The sequence below is a fragment of the Solanum stenotomum genome, chromosome 10, assembly GCF_019186545.1.
Source record: "Solanum stenotomum isolate F172 chromosome 10, ASM1918654v1, whole genome shotgun sequence".
Classification (NCBI taxonomy): domain Eukaryota; kingdom Viridiplantae; phylum Streptophyta; class Magnoliopsida; order Solanales; family Solanaceae; genus Solanum; species Solanum stenotomum.
Window position 1 is genome coordinate 22152514 of NC_064291.1, and position 16032 is coordinate 22168545.

The 16032-nt window shown below is 36.0% G+C and overlaps 1 pseudogene; it reads left to right on the forward strand.

Annotated features, from left to right (window-relative positions):
* The first annotated feature begins 3834 nt into the window (after nucleotides 1-3834).
* On the forward strand, nucleotides 3835-14871 carry LOC125842821 (uncharacterized; annotated as a pseudogene).
* Nucleotides 14872-16032: the final 1161 nt, after the last annotated feature.

Consider the following 16032-nt stretch of genomic DNA (forward strand, 5'->3'; position numbering starts at 1 on the left):
TTCACTAGTGTCGTCAAACACAATAGTCTCGACAACATAATTACCTTTCCATACTTGTTTTGAAATGCATTACTTGAGATGAGGGTCTATCGAAAATAACCTCTCTACCTTTACAAAATAGGGGTATGATCTGCGTACATGACAACCTCCCAAAATCCCACTTTGTGCCCTTTTGCCTCTAGACATCATCCTAGCTCTTCAACTACAACTTCAATTCAAAACCAACCCATTCTCAAGGAAATTTTTCCAAAAACATACCAAAGCAATTAACATATATTAAACTAAAATTCAAAGATCACAACGGCTACTAAACCAGTATCACTAGTCATACGAATTTGAACTCAACAACGAAACAAAGGTGAAGTTTAGTTCAAACTAATAATTTAAGTTGGTAAGATAAAAGATAAAGAAACATAGTAGTTGTTATTTTGTTCTTTATTCTTACTTTGATTATCTCAATGACTTATTTGTTGTTTTCCCTGTAATTCTTTTACAGTCTCAGCCTGTTGCTTGGGATTAAGATAACATATTAGTGAGACTACATGAATATATAAGATTTGTTGTTACTGAATGCTTCTTGATTTTAATTGTTGGATTATTCACACTACTTGTGATGTTTTTATACATTGTATTCCATCTTTTGAATTATTTATTTATCATTTCAGGTCAAACAATCTAATATTCAAAAATTTGCATGTGGAAGAATTCAATACAATGAAAAGCTGCAAAGATTATTTAAGACATCATGCGGTTGGATTGGTTTTATTAATTCAGACAATAAGTCTATTTCTTAAGTTGTGACATTGATAATTTGGATTAGTCCTTTCTTTTATTTGTTTAGATTTAATGAGATATGTTTTATTTTGTGAAACAATAGTAATATGTTTTTTAACATTTGATGAACTTTGTTTCTATTAGGAGACTCTTTTACTAAAACATTGTTGCCTTGAAGCTTGTGTCTTTTAATGCCAATTAAATTGAATTTATCGGTCATAAAAATAGACGCTAAAGGGGTAAATTAAGAAATTTGAAGCCTTTATAATTGCCACGAAAAAACATGATTTAAGATACCAACTATTAGTAGCAATTTAGTTGAAATTACTTGCCATTAAAATGAATGCTAAAAGGGAAAACTAAGATGGTTTCACAAGGGATATTGTAGTCATTCTTATTGCCACAAAATAATTATCGTTAAAATTATTGAATTTTAGTAGCAATTTAATTAAATTTATCGGCTATTAAAATGGATGCTAAAACAACACAATTATCCATTATGAATTGACATTTGCAGCCAAAATAATTGCCACAAACAAATGTCATTAAAACCAATAGTTTTTAGTGGCAATATATTATACCATTTACCAGCTTTTGTGAGAATAGCCGCTAAAGGCTTTACCGACCCCCACATTACCGGCTAAAAAACAATGGCTGGTAAAGAATATAGCGACAATTGATATTGCCACTAAAGTCATTTTTAATTGCCACTAAAGACACTTTTTGTAGTAGTGTAGGAACCCGAGCCCGTCTGCACAGCTCGGTAATCAACACCAGAAATGAAAGGGAGGTTTGTCGCTGCTTGGCCCTCATGACCATCTCCTGTGCCATAGTTATCCCCAGATTTATCATCATCTCATCAATAATGCAACCTAAACAGGCTGCCTTGGCTAGGCGGAGAATCGACTCGTTCTAGGATGGCATGATAGTGCTACTGATGAAGCCAAACCAGAACCTTGCAGTTATGTTTAGATCCTTCTTCTAAATTTGTGCTCCAATCTCCAGCCACTTGGGAGTGCCATCTGATATTAGCGGGGCCAACCACTTCTTCATATTTTCTAGTGTCTTTTTCCTAATCAGATGTTGACACTCGTCATCGATATTATCAGGACACCCTAGGACAGCATTACTAGCCTCACTGTCACACTTGACCTTCTTTCCCCAGACAACTACGTATTCAACCGGCTTGAATGCAGTTGTCTGCTTCTTTCTCTATGGTACTAAGGCTCTATAGGCACCATAGAACTCCCGGACCCAATTAGGAATGTAAGGGCCACGGGGCTTGGTGAAGAGTTGGAAGTTGTATGACTTTAGGCAACTCATTATCTCCAGGTACCTATCAATAACTCCATCAGTGGACAAACGCTTCTCCTCGATAATGATCCTTAGCCCCTCGGTCTTTAGTCTGTTCATAGACTTGGGAGAAGGACCCTGTACTGGTGGTGCTAAGACCACGGCCTGTGTTGGAGCTGGAGGAGGAGTAGTGGTGGCCTGAGGAGTCCTGATCCTAGACGGATCATTCATTTTTTTGGAACGCAACTCTTCCCTCTGTGCTGCTACTAGCTCATTTTCATGCTCAGATGTGGCAGCCTGATGCTCCTGGTTCTCACCCTCACTCTCAGAAGTGGTGAGGTGAGCAGCGTAGATACTGTCACTGTCAGAGCTGGCCTCCGGTGATGCAGGTGCCTTTCCTTTGCCCTTTCCTTTCCCACCAGTCATGGGAAGTTTGGTGGCCTTTCCCCTGGATGCAGCTGCATCCACATTGATAGTTATCGCTTTGGCCCTCTTATGGGGCGGCATGTTTCTACCAGCAAATTTTGGTCTAGCCATGTCTCCAAAAACATCAAAAAGAGTTAGAAACAATTCAATCAGATGCACAGCAAATAGTTGCAGACAAACTCGCCGAACCAGTCAGCGAGTCGCCGAATCTCTTTGGTGAGCTAGATCGGGCTCGCCGAAAGGATTGGCTCAAAAATCCAAGAAAATTTTGGCATGTCGGCGATGGGAAAGGACTTTCGGTGAATCACCGACATTATTCGGTGAGCATGGCTTAGCCCGTCGAAAGTTACTGTGCATTTAAGGATCAAGGGCGCAGACAAAGGGTGATCAAGGAGAACCTTCGGCGAGTCGTCGAGTGCACTTGGCGAACTCAGGCTTCTCGCCGAAAGTTACAGATACTTTTTCAAGTTTAGCATGAAATTAAAGGCAATAAGGGGAACTTTAGCTAACCGCCGAGTGGTTCGGTGAGCTCGACCCAGCTCACCAAATGACCCAACGTACCTACTTTCAACCCAACTTCCCAAACTTAACCCCGCAGCCCCCGGAAACAAAATTAAAGCATGCACTTCCACAATTAAATTAAGACCCATTACACCCATGTCCCCGGGATACTCAGACTTCTCCCGATTTGGCCAAATTTTGCCATTTGACGACTTTTTCCCTTAAGAATGATGTCAACCACTCTATCATTGGGCAAATTACGTCATTTGGCATAAATGCGGATTACTTAGACTTCACCCGACTAGACCTAACAACATTCAAGCACAACCCCAAAATTTTAATGAATTTTAAAGCATAAAAAACTAGGGAATTCAACATATAGGCATTTAAGGCACGATATTCAAGTTAACAAAGGCACACACATACACAATTATGATCAAAAAGGCCTAGCACACATCACTAAGATAAAAAAAAATTCACTTGCAAATGAGTAAAAAACACTAAAAGTGAATTTGGGGTTCAGAAATGAACCTTAGATGCCGAATAATCAAGATTTGAAAAGCTAGGCGGCAAAGATTCCAACTCTGAGCACACAATCAACGACTCAAATACAGTAAAAACACGAAAATATGGAAACTCTAGTGCGGGTGTGAGTTTGGGAAATTCAAAAGTGAGGGAAAGTGAAAGAGTTTGAAAGTTTAAACCTTTAGCCTTTAAAAACCGTCCAGTTCTCGCCCATTCTGCGACATTAGTCTTGCTCTCCAACCTGATCAGTGACACGCTGAGTGGGCACTTACCTCGCTGAGTTTTACAGGACCTCCAGCTATTGTGGGGGTCAAAATGGCGGTCAAAGTTGTGATCGCCGACATGGTCGGCGAATCGCCAATAAGCTCCTGGGCTCGCCGAGTTTTACAGACTCCAATTTAGAAATGTCTTGAGTCCAACGGTGGTCCAAGTCAGGCTCGCCGACCTCTTCGGTGATGTGTCGACTGGACTTTTAGTTCGCCAACCTACACTTTTCAAACACCTTCCACACTTTGACCTGCAGAATCTACACACCATTATTTCAAACTTAAAAAGAAAGCAATTAAAAACTTGGGTTGCCTCCCAAGCAGCGCCTTAGTTAACGTCGCGGAACGACGCAAGTCACCACTTAAGTTCCATTGGTGGGGTTTGCCTCACTTTCATAAGGCAACCCCTCTTCCGGCTCTGGGTAGAGACAAGACAGCACTTGGTCCATTTGGGACTCTAGTAGTTGAATGAGCATGGGATGAGAGGTTGTCATCTGATTTAGCATCAAGACATTCTCTCTTATCTCCTCCAACACCCTGTCATGCTCTTCGACTTTGTGTAGAATGAGTAAGAGGATCTCTTTAATTTGCCCACCCTCTTGTTTCTTTAACTTTCGATGCTCGTGAGGGGGGATGTATATATCTTTTTGTTTGGACACTACCTCCAATTCCATGACTTTCTTGGCCAAGACATCCACCTCAGTCAACAATTTGGCAAGCTCTTAGTCTTTTTCTTTCTCCTTGTTAGTCTTGGCCATTTGATCAAGGAGGTGGGCTGCTTTTGCATAAGGTAGTTGGATGAAACCACCTGGAGAGATTTGATCGGCCACTATTCTATTTTCGGGGCCAAGACCCCAGTAGAGACCTTCTAGAAGCATCTTATCTGGAATTTCATGAGTCGCGCACTGCTACAAGAGAGCATTAAACCTTTGCCACAACTCATAAACTGACTCACCCTCCAATTTATTGAAACTTAGGATGTTATCCTAAGCATAATCATTTTCAGAGAAGGGTAGTCCATTCGGTTACCGTTGCTAGCAGATATCATCAATTTTTGTTTTCAAAACAAGCAACACACAAACCAAAACTAAAAAGAAGTTGATTCAACTACAACTAACAAGAACAAAATTTAACTTAACTAAAGATTCTCAACCAACATCACTCCTCAGCAGCGGCGCCATTTTGGTTGAATAACGTTATCAAAGACACTTAATCCAGTTCTGAGAGTCAACGATCGTTAGTCAGCAAAGTTCGAATATGTTCAAGTCAATCATAGGAATAGATATTTACGAATAAAAACATAATTCAAATTAAGGGGGACACAAGTGTCAAATAACAGGGGGGTTTTTATTGCAATTATCTACTACGACAACAGCAAATAACACAAATTAACAAGTAATGAGATGGGTTCTTGGGATGTGATTGGATTATAGGTTAAGGTACACAAATGGGTAGTTGCAATTGATAGCGAATAGTTGTAAATCCGTGACTAAGCTATACTTTAGTGAGGATAAATTTTCTCTCGAATAATTTACCCCCAATCAAGTTGGTTTCTCTCAAACACCAACAAGCAGCAATTAAGAACAGCCTACACTTTAGTCCATTCAGTCTCTCGAGCTGAATGTGTGGAAAAAGGTTTAGGATTCACTCCCTCGAACTGAACCTATGACAACACAATACCCACAGACCATCAAATCAGTAATCTTGATTTTAAAACCTCTCTCTCGAGCAAGCCAAAAACACGAAGGTAGAGTTGCATTTGCAACTACAACCTTTTAAATTGAACCACAATTACAGATTGAAATCACTTTTAAACAGCAATTACACTAACAATTAACAATACCCACAAGCTAAATGAACCCATAATAACATAATGACACCTCAAGAATTGGAGTTTTAGCTAGACATCATAAAAAGATAGAAATTGTTACCAAATGGTGTCTCCATCAATTGGGTAAGATTAATTTCGTCTTTACAAAGGCCCAAGTTGAAGAATCTCAAAGACCTACTTCCAAGTTCTCAAAAATGGAAAACTTCAATTCTTCAAAGCTAAGGAAAAGTTTAGTCTCAATACTCTCAGTTCAAACTCAAAAATTACTCTAATGATTGTTCAGAATGAAATTTGATACTAAACATAATGTTTGAAAATGTATTTATAGTCGCCAAAAATATGTTGCGAAGGGCCATTCGGCGCAGTAAGTCGGGATCGCCGATCAACTCGGTGATCCGCCCTTTGGTTAGTTTCATCACCTTTTTGCTTTGACCTTCAGCATCCTCAAGTTCTATAACTTTGGGCGATCCAACACTGCATAGCAGAAGCGTTCGGCGACTCGCCGACTGCTCCTTTCTCTCGCCGACTTGATTTTTTCCTTCAGGGCTTGGCACACTGAAACTTTAGGCGAGGTAATAGCCACTCGGCGATTCGCCCAATGGATTAGGCGATCAGCAGGCCTTCTTTTCTTCGTTCTTTCAGCTGCCTTGTTCTTTTTTGTTCGTTACTGTCCATGCTTTGTTCCTCAATCCAAATACCTGGAAAACAAGGATTTTACATTAGTTATTGGCACAAAATAAACATTTGAGGACACTAAATTTATCCAAATAAAGCCCTAAATAAGTCCAAATCATGGACTCATAATAAGAGATACCAACATAGTAATAGGCATAATTAATGCATCTAGTTTAACATGACATAAGAGAAACACTACGTAAGTCACCTCAACGCAAGCTTGTGCAATACATGGATATAAGACCCCATAATCTCACTCATGCTAAGCAAGTCACTTTAGGTCTCCATTCATCTTTATCATCTTTTGATCTCATCCTTAGCTTACTTATCATAGAATGAAATAACATAAGCATAAATTAATGACTGCAAAGAAACACACCAAGATCTGTAACAATAGAATGAAACAGAAAGGAAATATCGAGTCCACTAAATTTACAATGTCTCCTTATGAAAATTATTCCCCTCTAGTATCCGATGTTTAAAGGAATAGATTCTCTTAGAATAGAACGATTTTACTCACCAGTGTATTGATACGAAAATAATGGTGTCAATGAGTCACTCAATAGGAGCAAAGTACACAAATATTTAATTGTGTAGAAGAAGAAGTTTAGAATTTTCGTTGTTTTATAATGAGAGGAAATCTCTCTATTTATAGACAACAAAGGGTAGTGCGAATAAATATTTATTGTCCCTTATCGGAAAGGCACAACTATTTGAAAAAATTGCAACCCTTCGGAAAGCTCACAACCTTTCATAAAAGTCACAACCTTTCATAAAAGTCGCAATTGTTTTTAAAAATTGCAATTTTTCATGAAAGTCACAACTTTGCATAAAAATATTAAATTTTCATGAAAGGGAAGACTAGTTTTGAAAATAAATAAATTAAAAGGAAATCCTAATGGCGCCACATAGGCGAGTCTAGGGTTCTCTTTATATTTATATATATATATGTGTGTGTGTGTGTGTGTGTGTCACAAATGGAAAAGTCTCAATCAATGAAGCAACATATATCATTTACAAATAACTTAAAAAGCATTAAAAATTACAATAATTATCAATTTAAAATATTTAAAAGCTATATAATAAAATAGGTTGACTCTCAGAATTGTATCAGGCTCATATATATTGGGACAGAAAAAATAATACATATCATTTTAAAATTACCAAAAAAGTATTACTCCCTCCGTCCCATTTTATGTGGCAACATTTCCTTTTTGGTCAGTCCCAAAAAGAATGTCACTTTCCTTATATAGTAAGTATTTAAAGGTGCAATTCCTCTTTTACCCTTGTTGGTCCCACTTAATCTTAAAATAATACTCCAATACATTTATGAGGAGAGAAAAAAGTGAGTGTACTTTTTAAAGGGCAATTTGGTAAACATTTCAAAGTCTTCATTTATTTCTTAAACTCCGTGCCCGGTCAAATGTTGCCACATAAAATGGGACGGAGGGAGTATAAATAATAATAATCAACAACTTAAAATATAGATATTTTAAAAGGGTTAATTTTGTAATTTTATCCATATCACATAAATTAGGACAATGTGACCAGTAATGTACGTTATTTCAAAGTTACATAAAAATATTATAAATCACAATAATTAATAACTTTAAAAAAAAATTAAAAACATATGAAAATTTGGATGACTCTCCAAATTTCATTTGTGCCACATAAATTGAGACAACAAAAATAACATATATTGGGTCCATTTTAATTTATTTGTCTTTTTTTTTTATATTTAAAAATTGCGTAAAAATACTATAAATCATGATAATTGACAACATAAAATATGTTTTGAAAAAAATACAAAAAAATTCACTGATTCTTGAAGTGAATCTATCGTAAAAATACTATAAATCATGGTAATTGACAATATAAAATATTTCAAAAATGTTGTATGTGGTAGTCTTATTATGCCTTAAATAGCATCAAAGAAAGTACAGGTTTGTGATAAAAAAAACTTATTCCTTTATTCACGCAAGCAATCGCTTCAAAAACTCAATTATTAGTCCCAAAACATACCATTTATATTATTGGGCCCGTGCATAGCACGGGCAACATTATCTAGTCTTCTTATATAGAAGAGACAGTTTCAAGTTTCAACATGTCTGGTTGATTGTCATTTAATTGGAAAATCAGGGTAGTTTCGTCATTTTGGCTTGTGATAAGCCTGGCTGCAAATTCCTTGCATTGTATACGTGTCTTTCTCTCTGTAACACGTACTCTTTTCCATTCTATCCATTGGTTTGCTATTGTTTGAACCAAGTTAACTTTTGCTCTGTAGAGTTTATCCAAAGCTTTATCCCTTCGATTATCCCAATTTCCCAGATTTCGAAGAACTGTTAAGAAATTTTTGGGCAGTGAAATTGGGTTTTAGCTAGCTATTTTCAAGCCTCGATTTTTGCTCTATTTAAGGTAACCCCATTGTTCACTGTTTAATAGTTGTAGATTGAACATAGGATTGTTCTTGTTTTGATTTCGACCTGAAACTTTATAATAAAGTAAGGCTTATTATGTCTGTCTAATATTGAATTGAATGTGACAAAGCCATAAAGTTTTCATGACATGCATTTTTTCTGTGCTTAATTTTAAAGAAAGTGACTTTGACAAATGTGTGTTAATTTGTCTCTGTTTCAACAAGAACTACCTGGCTAACCTCATCAGCCTTTGCTGAGTATATAACTCTTGATGTAATTGTACACCTCCTTTCATGTATGTATGACGAACGTACTCATGACTATCTCAAGTAAAAGTATTATTTTTTTCACTTTTTCTAACAGCTTTCAATCTTATGGTCAAAGATCACAGTATCGGAGACGATATGATGCATCACATTTGTTATGTAAATAAATTGTACATAACTAAGTATCTTGTAAAACTTTGCTTCTTAGCAAATGCCATCAAGCAGTTGCGTTAATATGTAATAAACTTATCTTCTCAATCTTATACAACTTATGGTACGTACATGTAATCCAACTTCTAATTGGTATCGAAGCTTTACATTTACCATTCACTTATGCGTTTCTTCATTCCCGCAATTTGGCAGCCACGTATCGTATCATATCACTTTTCAGTGTTATCCCGTCGTTGGGTTCTTTAGCTCTTTCATCTACTACTAATTGGTTTTTACATATTTGGTATTTGTATTTCGTCTATTCTAGCTTTTGCTTTATAAATGCTAATGAAGATAGATAGCAGAACAGGAAAGTGAAATTCATGAAATACACAATTCACTTTCAAGATGTCTTAGTAGTGAAATGGTAGACATGTGAGACTCAAAATCTTGTGCTAAAGATCGTAGAGGTTCGAGTCCTCTTCAAGCTGGCATAATGTTGATCGACTGCAAGATGTGCTCCTTCCACCGAGTACTGAACAGTAATCCATAATAAGGACGACTTATCCATTACTAGAAAGGAAAGTCAGCCCATTCGATTAGATTATGTTCCCAGGCGATTTTGGTCCACAACAGCCTGTCGGCATTTCTAGAAGAACAACCCTGAAACTATATGCATCACTGCTGGCTGTTAGATGACCTACACATGTGAAGTGAGAACCATCAGAGCAGAAAATGGTATATTGGGGCCAATGAACATGCAATTTATCCAGACCTTATCCATCGTGTATAAGGATTAAATAATAAGGGTTAAAGAACAGTAATAAAATCGATCTAGGGGATTAGATTTTGTTGAATAGGAGGGATATATAACAGAACAAACCGAATAACATTACACTTGCAATTTCTTTCGAAACACATAGTAGTATTGATCTTCTCAAGTCTTGCAGCTTAGACAAATAGACAGACTATGAAAAATAGTATTGATGCCTATTTTATATTTTATGATTTTGTTCCAAATGAGAATACTGACGATCATAATTATACAGGTTTGTTCTTCGGTCACCAATTGCTAAGGAAGCTAGGAAAAAGCTAGACACATCATGGACGCATGATCTGTATAAAATTCGACACCAACAATATTTATTTTAATAATAATATGATGCTGCCATGCATGGATGTAAACAATGAATATCATCGAGTGAATATTTTGATTCAAAATGCATGTAATAAACATCTAGCATTAGTTTTTAGCCACTTCTGCATCTATATATTGTATTCGGGACATGTATCAATTTTTGTTATATGCACAAATTAATAATATATGTACTTGCATACTAATAAGTTTCAATTATTACAACGTTGGGTCCGTGCTCCCTTATCTAGTATATATATAGAGAGAGAGAGAGTGAAATTATTAGTGATATAAGCAGGCAGAAAGGTTTGTTCACTTTGTTGTTTGTTATTGTAAGCACTAAATGAATAATGTTCCTATACTTTCTCCGCCTATTTCGTTGTAAATAATGTCTCCATGAGTGTTTCTACACTTACCATATAATATATGCCGTTCTCCTCATACATGATTCCTCATCCATGCATCATATTCTTTTTTGATAATTGGATCGGACAGAAAGAAACTTTGAATTTTTCGGAATTGAAACTTATCTGCTATTCAGAAAGTTATAAAGGAGGAGGTATTTTTAATGAATTTCATCGCTTCATATATCTGGGTTTTTTTTTTTTTTTTGGTTTTTGCTTCTTCCTCAATGTATACTTGTTGTTTGAACACAATTAATGGCTAAAAATTGAAACTGACAGAATATCGGAAATTAATGGGGGTTTTTTGTGTCAATCCAATAGAAAATGCTATCGTCAGTTTTGGGAAATTTTGACTGCTAAACTTACAACTTCTCTTGATTCTGAACATCCTTGTGCTGGCGGGGCCACGATTTTCACTTAGGGTTCAAAATATGAAGAACTAAGCACAATAAGTCAAAGGATTCAACCTCTACTATATACATAAAAATTGGTTCCGATGAACCTCTGGACCCTTGCTAGTATGTATTGTATCTCAATTGACACTAAACGATATACTAAATATGGTTCTGTATGTATAGGGGAGAAAAGAATTGAGTTCTGATAAGGACACAAACTTGGATCCTTTAGTCCAAAATGGAGTTTTTAGGGTAAACTGGATAGTCATATAAACTTTGTGGATAGCTTAAGTTCCATTATTACTATGAAGTACATACAGAGGTTTTGAGAGCATATGAATTATAGCTCAACATAAGCTTTATTTAACCCTTTTAACGCACAAACTAATGCAACATATCTCAGATTAACCCAAGGTTCTACCTTATTTTTGGTGAAGAAGAGGAAATAAAGAGGAAAGTAAAGACAGTACTGCATGGATTACAAAACTTAGGATTTTACTTTAACAGCTCGTAATTGATAGCTTCAAGAAGTGGCCAGTAGTTTCCTTTTACCTTTTCATTCTTGGCTGCTCACCTCAATCCTCCTATTGGTAAAGGGGTTATACTGCACAAATAGGGTAAGATATAGGTTTCCCGTTGACATACGAGAAACTTCTAGTTTAGTGCTGAAAGAGGGGGTTTGAAAATTGCTTTGACATATAGGTTCAAATACCTAGAGTATTATCCTTTTATATATATATATATTTTTTGAATCCCTTTACTAGAACCTTTGGTTTTGCCACTGTCCTCAAGGATTGTGGTCCAAGGAATGTAGGGAATTGAGTGAGCAGGCTACATTACTACTAATGAAGTTTATAACTTTTTGATGAGTATCTGTTCTTCCATTCCTTTTGCTGCTCTACTTGGAAGGTCTGATAGACAAGTATCTTTCTGTGTATTTGACAATAATCAAAGGAGAGATTTGCATGGATTTGAAAAGAAAAAAACAACAGCGAGGGAGAGATTTGTATGTCGGGCTACAGCTGTATTCCATGCACACAAATTATGCTGTTGTCTTATATAGAGGTGTAACCACATTTTACTGGAGAAATGTGAATTACACAAAAAGTCCATCAATAGGAAGGGGTTATACGTGCAGAGTCTTTCTGGATTACATGCCTACGATATTTCTTCTTTCGATGCGATTTCACTTCCTGGTTACAGTATTTACTAGATTATTCGCCGTGCACATATTTTGCTAGTCCATTCTCCATCTGGTTATAAGCATTTTTTTTTTGTAAAAACATACTCTTGTGGTTGAAATTTAATGCAAAATGTTTTTTGTAAAAACATACTCTTTTGTTTTATTTGTCTAGTTCTGAAGGGTGTTCACTGTCAATTTCTTCTTGAATTTTATCAGTTATAATAACTATCTACCAGGGAAGTACCTTATTTTACTTGTACTATATATATAGTGCTAGTTAAAATTGCAAATTAGCCAAAAAGGAGTAATTGATATAGGAACCATAGCAGTTAATAAATAGAAAGTTGGGATTGCTCATTTACATGCTCCTCTTTTCATTTGCTCATGGAAGATTGCACCCAATAAAGCTGAAAGTCAGTTATAACTGATTGCAGAATATACTGACAATATTCATGTCAAAAAACTGCAGCATATCTGCATATGCAATAATCTAGAAACTTCCTGGTTCAAATTATCATCAGTTGTGCCTGGTTGCGAGAATAATTTGTTGTGTTATTTGTATAGATAATGTAAAGAAACGCAACTTATCCCTTCTTGTCTTCTTATCTATGATCTGACCAACTCGACTGTGTTTCCCATCTTTAAAATGACCAGCTTGAAACTTCAAAACATATGTGCTGATATGAAGCATGTTAATTTTATTTCAATATATTTATATTGTATCAGTTGTGCAACTTCAGATTACCTCAAGCTTATAGAAATTCTTAGTCTTAAGTATGTCTTCTTGGTCTTACGGAAAGATTTCTATACACCTTTTTCTTAATTTTTCAACCAATATAAACATGAATGGGTAGCATTGCTGAGTAAAGTTGTAGGAAAACAATATAAAATGAGCTAATTCACTAGGTCAATGATATTTATCATTTGATGCCTGTTCAGAATACACCCACCCTGAGTACTGTTGTAAACGTGATAGGATTCTATAAACAAAGCTTATATAACAGATGGTGGTCTTTTGACCAGAATAAATCCTCAGACCTTCATTAGGCTCTCAATAGGGTCACTGGGGTTGAGAGTGCCTGGAATAACATTAAATGGTGCAAAATCAGGGAGAAGTGCATTATCTTTTCCTTGTGTGTGTGAGATCCGTCTTCGAGGTTTCCCTGTGCAAACAGCAATAATTCCATTGGTATCTTCTCCTGAAACTACTCCAGATGCTAACAATATCGCCTCGAGTTTTTATCTTCAAGAATCTGATTTGAAAGAATTACTGGAACCTGGCTGTTTATTAAAGCATCATGCATGTCTAGAGATAGTTGTTTTCACAGGACACAATGAAAGTCACTGCGGTATTGGTATTAAAAGGCAGCATATTGGGACGTTTAAGCTGGAAGTAGGTCCTGAGTGGGGTAATGGAAGGCCAGTCATTCTGTTCAATGGCTGGATACACATTGGCAAGAACAAGTGGCTGAATGGAATAGCTGGAGCAGAGCTTCATTTGAGAGTGAAGCTAGATCCAGATCCAAGATATATTTTCCAGTTTGAAGATAAAACCAAACTAAGTCCACAAATAATTCAGCTTCAAGGAACCATCAAGCAGCCTATTTTTAGTTGCAAATTTAGCCAAGACCGGTACATTTTTTGCTTTAATATTTATACATTGAGACAAGCATTTCTTTCTTTAGTTTTTAGTTGCAGATGATTAATTGTGGTCCTATCTTTTACTACCTTGAACTTGCAGGGTATCTCCACGAGACCCATTGAGTAATTTTTGGTCTAGCTCTTTTGATGGCTCTGAACTAGACATTGGAAAAAGAGAGAGGAAAGGATGGAATGTGAAGATACATGATCTCTCTGGCTCGGCTGTTGCAGCAGCCTTCATAACAACTCCTTTTGTGCCGTCAACAGGTTGTGATTGGGTTGCCAGATCCAACCCAGGAGCTTGGTTGATTGTTCGTTCTGGTGTTTGCAGGCCTGAAAGCTGGCATCCATGGGGAAAGCTTGAGCATGGCGTGAACGTGGGATCAGAGACTCCATCTGCTGTCGGTTTCATCTACTAACAGAGGGTCACGAATTGGGGGATCTTCTTATGTCTCAGATCTTGATCAGCGCTGAAAAGGGTGGGGAGTTCTACATAGACACGGACAAACAGGTTAGAGCAGCATCGAGTCCAATGCATAGTCCAAGAGGGAGTGGAGACTTTGCGGCAGTAAGTCTTGCAGCAGGGGGTTTTGTGATGAGCTGCCGGGTTCAAGGGGAAGGGAAATGCAGCAAGACCCTTGTGCAGCTTGCGATGCGACATGTGACTTGTGTGGAGGATGTTGGGATTTTCATGGCCCTTGCAGCTGCAGTTGATCTGAGCGTTGAAGCATGCAGGCCCTTCCGCAGAAAGCTTAGAAGAAGTGCTAGCCATTCCTGGTGATATGATACTCAACTTGGTTTGCTGTATAGATTGATCTCTTCTGGTTCCGGAGAATGTGCTCATTTCCATTTTAACCCTTGTTGACTCGACTCAACTCGTTGTTTCTGTAATATAATTTACTTGTTGGTTAGTAAACGAATTAGAATAATTCATATGTATTAAAGCTAACATAATGTTTGATGCCTTTTTAGTTTTGCTTTGTATAAGATTCAATAGTTATCATTTTACATGATTAAGACATGTATTATTTTATGGATGAAATAATTATAACATAAATACCTAAACTGTGCATAAATCGAAATGAATGGTCCTATCCCACAAATTCTAGTGAAAAAGAAAAGCAGTGAAGTATTTTTTCTAATCAAAGGATACATGAATAATTATTAAGGTATGCATGATGTATGTGAGAAGAATTAAACACAACTTTCCACATAATTAATTGTGTACTATATATATATATATATAGTACACAATTAACACTGCATTAAATTAGTTGTACAACATGCATAGAATTTTGTACATTAACTTTTGACTGCATTAAATTAGTTGTACAACGTGCAAAAAGAATTGTACATTAACTTTTATAAATGACAATTACAAGGACTAACATTGCAATTATTATTATTACTCATTACTTACAAGGACTAACATTGCAATTATTATTATTACTCATTACTCCTTATTAGAATTATTATTATTACTCATTTTACTCCTTATTAGAGTTGACACTTTAAAGGACGAACACGGCACTACCAAGTTACACACAAAGCATTTGAAATTGCACTATAAAATTAATTGTGCCTCATTAATTGTACATGTGTCTTTCTACATATACAACAACCCACATGAAAAATTACTTTTCTGACTTTTTTCCTCAGTTTCTCTCTATATATTCATTTTTTTTTCTTTTTTTCTACTTTCCATTCTCCCCTTTTACTCTCTCTTTAGTTAATCTTTGATATTAAATTTTTTATAGATCTTTAAAATATTTTGAATTATTAATTATTGTGACTTATAATACTTTGATATTTGCGTAGTTTACAAATATATAAATTTCATTTTAAAAAAATTGAAGATACCATGCGCAAATTTTCGGTCAAACTTAAACTATTTGATTCTCGAAAAATAAAAAGTGTCACATAAAATGGAACAAACGGAGGATAACTCTCAATTAAATTTATTTCAGTTTTTATTTTCCATTTTTAACATAATTTTTCAAGTTGGATTTCTAGGAATTGTATTGTAGACCCATTTAGATTTTACCCTTTTGTTTTAAATTCAAAACAACCCTAAAAAACAAATGGTGATTACAGACAACAAAATTTCAATAATAAAGAAATTTGAACGATAAATTCTTCACTATCAGATG